We start from the raw sequence: 10530 nt of genomic DNA on the forward strand, positions 1-10530 counted from the left end.
GTATTTTGTTTCTTCATGGAGATCAATTCATAATTCTCAAAGAAACTCGCTACTGTGTATTTTTCAGCTATTATCTCCAAATCTGCGAATTTAGGATCCCTAAGTTCTTTAGAGTAAAGAGATCTTTTACCAGCACCACGGTTAGCGAACTCCAGCATCAGACGGATGTAATCCCCACTCAATTGGAAGATAGCTCGCGAAAATCCTGAGTGAGCGAGAATTTCATAGAACAGAGGAATATCTGGATCATAAAGAGGAATGCGGAGACCTGCGAGAATTTGACCCAACGAAACTATGATTGATTGATCATCACAATGTTGATCAGAGAAAAGTTTGATAGAAAGAATTGAGTTGGCACTTTCACCAGGAATGGTAGAAAGTGTGAAACCTTTCTCGGAAAGACCTTTTTGAATGTCCTTTAAGGTTTTCTCATGTTTTTGACCACTTGGAGGCATATCTAAATATAGGGTATGGGAATGGACGAAAAGTAAGAAGATTGAAGAGGGAAGAATTACAGTAGCAGAACTTACGGAAGAATAATAGATTTGCAGAGATGAGAGAGTAAAAAGAGAAGATAAAGTAAAATGAAAATGGAAAGAAGAGTACGAAGAATGTATAAAGAAGATTTTTTTTTTTACTCGAAAAAATAAACACCATTAACGCGAAAAGACGTGAGCGGTTGAAAAGCAGCGGTTACAGAAGACGTGTCAAGAAATAGATGGAAGAAAGGATATGTTTGATAAATGCAGAATATGAAGAGATGGACAGCTGCGGCATTTCTCACATCGTTCTCTACTTCGCAGAGAAGATATGAGAAGAGGCAAGATGTAGGATCAGAATCTCGCAGCAATAATGTCTCAGCAAAATTATTAACAACACAACACGACAGTGTCGCAAAACAACTTCAGAAACGACATAATAAACGGCATCATCCAAATCATGAGAAAAGTGTGACGGTCCTACGAAAATAAGGAAGTTTGCGAGATTGATATTTATAAGGTTGCGATAATGTCACAAGCCATTTCCGAAAATAAAGGATGGATTAGTTGTCATCCACTATGAAAAACTCTATATAAAGAGCCGATCAGCTGTGAGGAAGGGAGAGATCCTTTTGGAGAGTGGTAGCTAACAAACAGGAGAGAAAAATCAAGTGTGGTTACTGTTCTTATTCCATTTCTCTTTTCTTGTAAGATTGTTCAAAAGATTAATTAATAAAATTAAGATTGTTAATCTAAAATGAGTTGAATATTAATGAAATCTTGTGAAGGGTGTAGTGTAGAATTTTCTGCAACTACATTTGAATAAATTGAACTAGTTATGGTATAGAAGAACAAGGTTAATATGAAATGCTCATATGGTTAACCTTTTTGGGTTACTATGTTGAACCAACATACACGTACACGTTTGGGCATGGTTTTCACAAACCCAGTAAACGTCTACCCAAGTGTGTGTGACAAGCTAAGTTTTCGATCTAACGGTTGAGACATATTAGCTTGAATCTAAATCAGGTTTTCATCTAACGGTGAATAGGGATTGCTTTGTACCTAAGGCAAAACCCTGATTTGAAGGCTATATAAAGGAGACATCTAGCATTGTGCAAAACTAATCCCCACACGTCTGTGTGATACTGGTGCGCTCACTAGAGTCGATTCTCCTTTAACCTTTGGTTTTCTTTTCTAAAACCAGGTTAACGACTTAAAGTCTTTATTGGGATTGTGAAGCCAGAACGATACTACTTTTATCGTAGTTGTGTGATCTGATCTTGCATCTTCTATCGTACGAGTACAATCGATTGATTGTCTTGAGATCGTGAGAGTTCTCCGATAGGCAAGATAAAGTAGTCACAAACATCTTCGTCTCACTGTTTGTGATTCCTCGACAAACCGCCTGTGTAGTCAGGAAGGATTGTAGATAGGTGATTGATTAATGTAGGATGTTCATCGGGAATATAAGACCGGATTATCAATTGGTTCCTGTTCACCTTGATTTTATATCTTAAGACGGAACAAAACCTAGAGTTTATCTGTGGGAGACAGATTTATCCTTTGATAGACTTTTCTGTGTGAGACAGATCTGTTTATTATCAAGTCTGTGATTTTGGGTTGCAGCAACTCTTGGTTGTGGGTGAGATCATCTAAGGGAATCAAGTGCGTAGTATCCTGCTGGGATCAGAGGCGTAGGAGTACAACTGTACCTTGGATCGGTGGGAGACTGATTGGGGTTCAACTATAGTCCAGTCCGTAGTTAGCTTGGAGTAGGCTAGTGTCTGTAGCGACTTAAAGTGTGCATTCAATTTGGACTAGGTCCCGGGGTTTTTCTGCATTTGCGGTTTCCTCATTAACAAAATTTCTGGTGTCTGTGTTATTTCTTTTCCGTATTATATTTTTATATAATTGAAACAATACAGGTTGTGCGTTCGTGATCATCAATTGGAAATCCAACCTTTGGTTGTTGATTGATATTGATTGATCCTTGGACATTGGTCTTTTGTACCGTCCAAGTTATTCCTTGTATTTGATAAAGACTCGCTATTGTTTTTAGCTTGAGTAAAAATCAAATCAAGAGAGAGATATTAACTCCTTGAGATACTTTTATCTAGATTGAGTCTGACTGTCTAGTTGATTCTCTAGCAAAGTATTTCGGAGTTAGTCCATAAAGATTGCTAATCGAAATATTGGGTGGTGTTGTTGGACCCCCGCTTTTTCAATTGGTATCACAACAGGCAAACACGGTAAACCTAATAAGTTTGTGTTTTTCCGTTCCATATAAATTTCCTTATGGGAAATTTCTTTGGAAAACTTGCTCCTGGCATCTGTAACGTAGCCGGAATTCCTTAAAGATTGTTCAACGATTGTTATGGTTAAATCCTCTGGGTTCTCATGATAATCTTACTTCATCAAAAAGGGGAGATTTAGATGTTAAGAAGCAATCTGAAGGAAAAAATAAAAGGAAAGAAAAATTGGGAAAACGTTCAATACGCTCAAGGATATGGAACCTCACTAGATTAACTCTTGATCTCTATGAGGAATACTATCGTGATGGATCAATTGATAAAGATCTGTTTAAAGCGTTCGAAGGCGTTTTTAAATTCTTAGAAAAACTTAATTATGTTAAGTCTAAGAATATTTTCGGAAAGGGTATTGGTCGTGTTAAAACTGTTAATACTGAACAACCCAGATATCGGAAATATTTTTCTTCTAGCCCGAACCAACGAAGGGTAGAAAGCTCCAACTGCCCTGACTATCATCATTATTTTGATTATATTACAGGGACTGTTCACACCTATCAACCAGATGCGTCGCATGAGAATTCCTCTGCGCATTATGCCTCTTGGTAACAAGACTGGATTTTCCCCATTTGTACATATCTTATGTGGGGCAAGAAATGGCTTGAGTTGTGTACAGTTGTGCTGTTGTTTGGTTAACTTTCTATTATCTATGTTTTCTTCCACTTTTTTGTTGGTTGTTTACCACTTATGTGGAAAGAGCTAAGATTTTTCCTTAAGTCTTGTGGATCACGGTTCGTGTACAGCCCAATCCCATGAATGAGGGATATATATATATGTTGGTGGTCCGCGAACCTTCTCCTTTCTCATCTTCCGTCCGCGTACGTAAATTAGGGTTTGTGCTACTCCACCATTAAATCTTCTTTGAAGAAATCAAAAGGAAGGGTGTTTGAGGTTCTCTTCAAGTAATTAATCTCCTCTTGTGTATCTCTTTATGATTATTTCTAGAAGCATGAAAAGGAGTTCTAAAAGCTCAATCCTCTAGCTTGAATCCTCCTTGTGATCAAAATTCTCTTAGAATTAGGTTTGTGAATGATTCTTGTGCTAGAAGTTTTGATAGGATTGCTTCCAAAGGTTTTATTATAGAAAAGAAATTGGAAACCTTTAGTGGATATGAATAGGATTTAGCTTGCTTCAAAAAGTTCAATCTTGGGAATATCTTTAATGGCCTATGTGAAGGTTTTGATTCTCTAACAAGGATTTTCTATGCCAACATTCATGATGTTGATTTTAAGAAGATGAAATTCAAATCCATGATAAATATAGAAAGTTTTCTTGTTAATAGAGAGTTAATTTCAAGGGTCACCAAAATACCATTGGGAAACGTACGGTTACCTGGACCAAGTGATGAACGTCCTTCATATGATGATATCTCTATTGGACTTTGTGGAAAGAAGGTTGTTTGGAGTCAAGGAAAGTTTCCTACTAATGATCTTAGTATTGCTTTAATGGAGTTTGGAAAACTCGGTGTCTCTAACCTTTGTCCCTCCACAATTGAGAATTCTTGGTGGAGTTATGAGTTTGTGGAATTGGTCTTCTTCCTTGCATCCGGCAATACAAATATTGATATTTGTGGCTTTATCATCTTTCAAATGATGACGATGACTTCTCACATCAAGATGTTAGTCTATCCTTGTTTGATTAGCCAAATTTGCCGTGATCGTGGACTTGATTTTATTGGAAATTCTCTTGGGGTTCCCAAACTTGTTCTTCCATGTACTTTTCGGCGTATAAGGGAAAACGTTCGCAAGCGACAAAGAGGTACTCCTCTTGATGTTGAAGACCCTACCACCTTGAGGCTTATTCAAAAAGTTTACAAGGGTGTATAAAAGGTAAATGCAAGAGTGAAGTGCTTAAAAGATCAAGTGTCGTTAATTGGAACCAAGTGTCCCGAGCTCAAGGAAGAGTTGGATTCAATCAAGCTACTTGGAAATTGTCTGATGATGAAGGTGATAAGTAATGCATCTTCTTATTTGCCTAGGATGTCTTCTTTTTGGATTAGTTTGAAGAATAACTAGTGCTTTGAATAGCGATGATTGTGACAACACATAGCTATTTTTGTTTTCATCTTCTTGTGTTATTTTTTAGATTTATTGTTTTTAAATTCTAAAAATATTTGGAGGATGATATTATTGCAATATTGATCTTTATGATTTTGTGATATTGCAATTTGTTTAAGGGATATGTATTGTTTACGTCCGTGAACTTGAAGGTCCCATATTGCGGTCAAAAGTCAAGTCGTTCATGAATTAGTATTCGTATTCATGAAAGGACGAATGGACTTTTGACAATTACAAATGTTATGCCTATGCAATCATGTATTTGATGGAAAATAGGATAAAATCTTTTGTTTGACAAGGATAAAGTCTATTATACCGTTATGATGGAAAATAGAATAGATCCTTGTATGTTATCCACGGTATTGATCTTCATTGATCCATCTTGCTATGTTTCACCGTGAAGGATGCATTGAATGTCTTATGTTGAGCACGATACAACTAAGTCAATTATTCTTATTAGCTTGTTAGTTGTTCCATAAGATGTTATATGTCGAGCATTAGGAACTAAATTAATCAACCAGTTTGGATATTTAGTTTGTACTCCATAATTCTTCTTTCTTATGTCGAGTACATGTACGGTTAAGGTTGTCATATTCTATGATGAACTTAGTCGGGGTTCCATAAGTTTTCTTATGTTGAGCCCAAAATAATTAAATTGATTACTTCGGTGATTAGTTTGGTTGTTTGTATTCCAATTAGATTAATTATAGGTTCTCTTGTAATAATCTAGTTGAGTTTTCATATATTCCACAAATTCTTGTGTTGAGTATATGAACGGCTATACTAATCATGTTTTATTGGTTAATGTAGTCGTACATTCCGTAAGGTTTTCCTTATGTTGAGTATGTGAACGATTAAGTTAGTCATCTCCGTATGATTACCTTAGTCGTAGATCCGTAAGTTTACTTATGTTGAGCACTTTCAATTAAATTGATCATTTTTATAGTTTGATTTAGTTGCGTTTTCAATTGAATTAATATGGTTTTACTTGTGATTAATTTGGTTGAGCTTTGGATATAGAAAATCATTCCTATGGTTTTTGGTGTCCAATTAAATAATCATTCTTTTCCTTCGAAATAAGGTCGATCTTGTTGTTCTCTCAGGAATGACATCAAGTGGGGGAGAGTTCTTTTGAACTTGTGCTTAATGGTAATATCTTGCGGGGTGTGCGGCTGTGGAATCTTGTAGGGGTTATCTTGTATCTTAAAACTCCTTGATGAATCCATTTAGCTTCGCTTTATGATTGCATCTAAATTAAGTTGGTATGTAGTTTTCTTTTAGTCTATGAAATGTCTCTTGCGGAAATTTCATTATGATCCCGTTCTTGTACCTCTGTCAATTTTATTGACAAAAAGGGGGAGAAATAATGTAGTTCACACTATGAATACATATGGTTTTCGGATCATTGTGTAAGGGGGAGTGGTTTCCATGATCGAGATGGAGTATTGACTAAGGGGGAGTGATACATATCACCGCAGTATTATTGTTAAAGTCGTGATACAATTGGACTTTGATATTACACAATAATACTATGACACTGTATAATATTGAGAATATCGATTTCTCTCATTGTTATAGCTACGGATCTTCAACAACGGTGATGCTAAACTTACAACCTTTGGGATCATTGGAGTATTTGGAAGGACGAAGATTTCAGGGAACGTTGAAGATTAGACTATGGAATAGGAGCCACTAAAGTTTATCTTTTTTGTATTCCATATGTATTAATAGTTTTGTCACTAAAATTGACAAAGGGGAAATTGTTAGAGCATAGCTCGGTCGGCATCGCATGCGTTCCTATCTCAAACATGTTTGTCAATGTTAGTGGTCAAAACTATGAGTCTTGATTTCTAGCCTACATAGCTAAGTCTCAGACTAGGATAGAAAAGTGTAGTTGAGCTCAAGGACTTCATGGCGATTCATCATACAACTACGAAGATTTATACAAGGAACCGTTGAACTTCATCAACAAAAAGGTATGTGGAGACTTGAACTTATCTATCACTCAAAAGTATATTTATTGTATCTCCTACTTCTTATGAGACAAAAGTCGTATGCTATATAGACTAGATCATACACATTTGACATTTCGAGCTGAGCATTCATTGCTTATCTTTTATCTCGAAATCGTGTGTTGGTAAAGCGTTTCGCTTTGATCAAGTTTATCTTCACCTAGTGACGAAAGTCATGAAAAGTTTCAATCATTTTGAGAATTGCTCTGACGTGAATCGGTCTGTGAATAACGGCTACATAGCATCCTCTGAGAATGTCTCAATAATTGAAATGAGAGTTTAGATTACATAACCATGTATTCCTTGAACCGAAGTTTTCGAACTTTGTTGATCAAGAGAAATCGGGAGGATTGTGGAATTGGCTTGCAAAGTCCGCGAACCCAGTCCGCAGACTCAGACCGCGAACTGTCGGAAGTTCTCGACCGAGAATTTCTGATGGATTTTCCAAAACTCGTTTATGTGCTAAGTCCGCGAACTCAGTCCGCGAACTGGCGGAAATTATCTTTCCGAGAATTTCTGTTGAGTTTGGAAAACTCAACTGATTAACTTAAGTCCGCGAATTTGTTTGTGAACTTAAGAGGTTATGATCTAAAGATGTGCTCTGAACATGAAACATTAAATTACTAAGGAATGCTTTATGCAAACCGTGGCTATAATGTTCATGAGACGATTCAATCGAATCGAATCATCTTTGTTTCAATTGTGTCTTGTGTAGTTACATAAGATCTCATAGCAATTGAACAACTCTTTAACTAGTTCATTTGAGTCAATTGAACTAGTTGCGGTGAAGAAGAACAAGGTTAATACGAAATGCTCATATGGTTAATCTATTTGGGTTACTATGTTTAACCAACATACACGTACACGTTTGGCATGGTTTTCACAAACCCAGTAAATGTCTACCCAAGTGTGTGTGACAAGCTAAGTTTTCGATCTAACGGTTGAGACATATTAGCTTGAATCTAAATCAGGTTTTCATCTAACGGTGAATAAGGATTGCTTTGTACCTAAGGCAAAACCCTGATTTGAAGGATATATAAAGGAGACATCTAGCATTGTGCAAAACTAATCCCCACACGTCTGTGTGATACTAGTGCGCTCACTAGAGTCGATTCTTCTCTAAAACCAGGTTAACGACTTAAAGACTTCATTGGGATTGTGAAGCCAGACCGATACTACTTTTATCGTAGTTGTATGATATGATCTTGCATCTTCTATCGTACGATTACAATCGATTGATTGGCTTGAGATCGTGAGAGTTCTCCGATAGGCAAGATAAAGAAGTCACAAACATCTTCGTCTCACTGTTTGTAATTCCTCGACAAACCGCCTGTGTAGTCAGGAAGGATTGTATATAGGTGATTGATTAATCTAGGTTGTTCTTCGGGAATATAAGACCGAATTATCAATTAGTTCCTGTTCACCTTGATTTTATATCTTAAGACGGAACAAAACGTAGGGTTTATCTGTGGGAGACAGATTTATCCTTTGATAGACTTTTCTGTGTGAGACAGATCTGTTTATTATCAAGTCTGTGATTTTGGGTTGCAACAACTCTTGGTTGTGGGTGAGATCAGCTAAGGGAATCAAGTGCGTAGTATCCTGCTGGGATCAGAGGCGTAGGAGTACGAATGTACCTTGGATCGGTGGGAGACTGATTAAGGTTCAACTATAATCAAGTCCGAAGTTATCTTGGAGTAGGCTAGTGTCTATAGCGGCTTAATACAGTGTGTATTCAATCTGTACTAGGTCCCGGGGTTTTCTGCATTTGCGGTTTCCTCGTTATCAAAATTTCTGGTGTCTGTGTTATTTCTTTTCCACATTATATTTTATATAATTGAAATAATACAGTTGCGCGTTCGTGATCATCAATTGGAAATCCAACCTTTGGTTGTTGATTGATATCGGTTGATCCTTGGACATTGGTATTTGGTACCGTCCAAGTTATTCCTTGTATTTGATAAAGACTTGCTATTGTTTTTATCTTGAGTAAAAATCAAATCAAGAGAGAGATATTAACTCCTTGAAATACTTTTATCTAGATTGAGTCTGACTGTCTAGTTGATTCTCTAGCAAAGTATTTCAGAGTTAGTCCATACAGATTGCTAATCGAAATATTGGGTGGTGTTGTTAGACCCCCGCTTTTTCAAAATTCCGTGAGCCTGATTGATATGAGAAATAACTTGGACGGTACCAAAGACCAATGCCCAACTGTCAATCAAGTTATATCCAACAATCAAGGTCGGATTATCAACTGATTGAACAAGACACAACCTGTGATATTTCAATTATATAAACAAATATATTGCGGAAAAGAAATAACACAGACACCATAAATTTTGTTAAAGAGGAAAACGTAAATGCAGAAAAACCCCAGGACCAAGTCCATATTTGAACACCACACTGTATTAAGCCGCTACAGCTCTAGCCTACTACAAGTTAGCTTCTGTTGGAAACTAAATATTAAGTCAAAAGATGATCATGTGAAAATTACCTTGAATATCTTATATGATTTCTGTGGGACAATTATTTGATGTTAGCTTGGGAAGTTTCATATTGATCATTCGATCACTTGAGAATTACTTGAAGCTAATGGTATGTGTGATATTACCATTGTCGTCTTCTAAGGATGTTTCAATCATTGAAACGAGAGATTAGAACAATTACCCATGTCTGGATACAACATGGTGTGCATACCTAGTATGCGAACTGTATTTTGATGATTCAGGTCCGAAATTTTTGTTTGCATACCTAGTGCGCGAACGGGTTTACATGAGTTGTGTCCGGAACGGTTATTCGGAATCGGGTTTACGAACGGCTTGACTAGGTCAAGGTTCGTAGCTGCTGTTCGCGTACCCAGTTTGCGAACACATTGACTAAGTTATAAAATCGGTAATGTATGATTCTCATACTCATGAACTAAAACATTTATGATTTAAGTAATGCAAACTTTGTAAACGTTGGCTTAATGTTCATGAGTTGATTCTTGTATAAATACTTTGTACGATTACGAATCAAAGCGATTTCGTTTCAATTTGTTCATGAATATTTCTATGAGATTGTGAACAATTGAAAAACTCTATTTGAAGCACAATTTTATTCATTTGATTATCTATCAAGATTGATTGATCATCATATTTTATCTAAAAGTGTTAGATTAATATGGCTAAGACAAAAGTGTTCATATGGCTAACTTCGATTAACTGTTATTGAGCCAACCCAATATATATACACATTTAGGTACGGTTACCCATATCTAAATATAAGTATATTTCATTTGTGTGTAAAAAGCCAAGACCATCTAACCGTGGAGATTAATTGCTTAAATTCTAAGCATACTTAGCTTGAATCTTAAATAATGAGTTCATCTAAAGGTGAATATTGAATGCTCTGTTATTATGGTATCTTAGCTTTGAATGAAAGCAACCCTCATTTGAAAGACTATATAAGGTAGAAATCTAGCAACTGGAAAACCTAATCCCGACACTTTCATGTGTCCTAGTTGCAAACTAGAGTCGATTCTCCTTTAACCTAGGTTTTACAAAACCATTATTAGGTTAACGACTTGAAGACTTCATTTGGGATTCGTGAAGCCAGATTCAACTATTTTATCTGTGGTTGCGTATTCTGATCTTACTTTTTCTATCGTATTGAGTTTCATATTCTCTAAGAT

The sequence above is a fragment of the Papaver somniferum genome, chromosome 1 (genome assembly GCF_003573695.1).
Source record: "Papaver somniferum cultivar HN1 chromosome 1, ASM357369v1, whole genome shotgun sequence".
Lineage (NCBI taxonomy): Eukaryota > Viridiplantae > Streptophyta > Magnoliopsida > Ranunculales > Papaveraceae > Papaver > Papaver somniferum.